The 922-nt window shown below is 38.1% G+C and overlaps 1 long non-coding RNA gene across 1 annotated transcript in view; it reads right to left on the bottom strand.

Moving 5' to 3' along the window:
- Nucleotides 1-232: 232 nt before the first annotated feature.
- The window catches only part of LOC106293037, a 3378-nt gene continuing 2688 nt past the window's right edge, over nucleotides 233-922 (bottom strand). The window contains exons 2-4 of the long non-coding RNA XR_001260334.1: nucleotides 805-850; nucleotides 393-644; nucleotides 233-295 (exon numbers count right to left, since the gene is read on the bottom strand). This is a non-coding gene — a long non-coding RNA (uncharacterized LOC106293037). The remainder of the gene's footprint in view (nucleotides 296-392; nucleotides 645-804; nucleotides 851-922) is intronic.

The following is a 922-nucleotide window of genomic DNA, read 5'->3' as shown; positions in this document are numbered from 1 at the left end:
TTTAAAAGCATATTCTTTTGTTCGTCTCAAAGCAAAAGACAACAGAAGCATCATCAAGCTTCCAAGCATTACACATGGGAAAACAAAAGACTTTAGAGTTTAAGATCTTTACATGTCTGGGAGAGCAGAGATAGCACGGGAACAAACAGGTGTATCCATCAAAAACACGTCAAAGTTCGGATTCATAACCAAGTAACACAAAATGTTTGAGAAAATGATTTGTTTTTGGGGACCTTATCTGTAAAGAGCCAAGAAGCATGCCACTGCAATTGAGAGTACTTACTGCACTTTCAGCCTGCCAAAGAGAAAAGAAGGATACTTTAAAACTATGGAGACAATGGTAAAGTATATGTACTTCAAACAAGCTTTGATAAAGATCAACACTGCTTTACCATGACAAACTCAACGAAACTGATTCTAGTTGGATGATGATAATCTCCCAGAAGCCTCAGACGGTATACCTCTCCACACCCAGCCTCAAAGAAGAGTTTTATGTCCGTTTGAGTGACATGTAAACTCATCAAAGTTAGCTACTTTATGTTTCATTATAGAGCTGTGAAGGAAAGAAAATCTTAGAGAATCACCTTAGTGTGGATGTTAGTGTAGTAGATAGTTCTCGCACGCATCTCATGCTCATCTTCAGCCTGAGAACCAAAAACAGGACTAGTCCTAACTCTTGAGTCTAAAAAGCACATAACTTTCCACTCAGAATGTGATGAAACAGTCAACAACCTAAACAACTAAAACCAGCCATGATAAAGAACACACCACAAACAAATATGAACTTGTAGAAGAGACTTTGACCTGCCCAAAGCCGATGAACAAACAATTAAAGCTGCTCCTCAGTGACCTTGTTTGATCGGAAAACGGTAAATAATAAGATGTGGGTTTAAACAAAGACATCTTATTAATGGTCGGAGAA

This window comes from Brassica oleracea, chromosome C5 (assembly GCF_000695525.1).
Source record: "Brassica oleracea var. oleracea cultivar TO1000 chromosome C5, BOL, whole genome shotgun sequence".
Lineage (NCBI taxonomy): Eukaryota > Viridiplantae > Streptophyta > Magnoliopsida > Brassicales > Brassicaceae > Brassica > Brassica oleracea.
The sequence above is the reverse complement of the archived record's forward strand: the minus strand, read 5'-3'. Positions and strand labels throughout refer to the sequence as shown.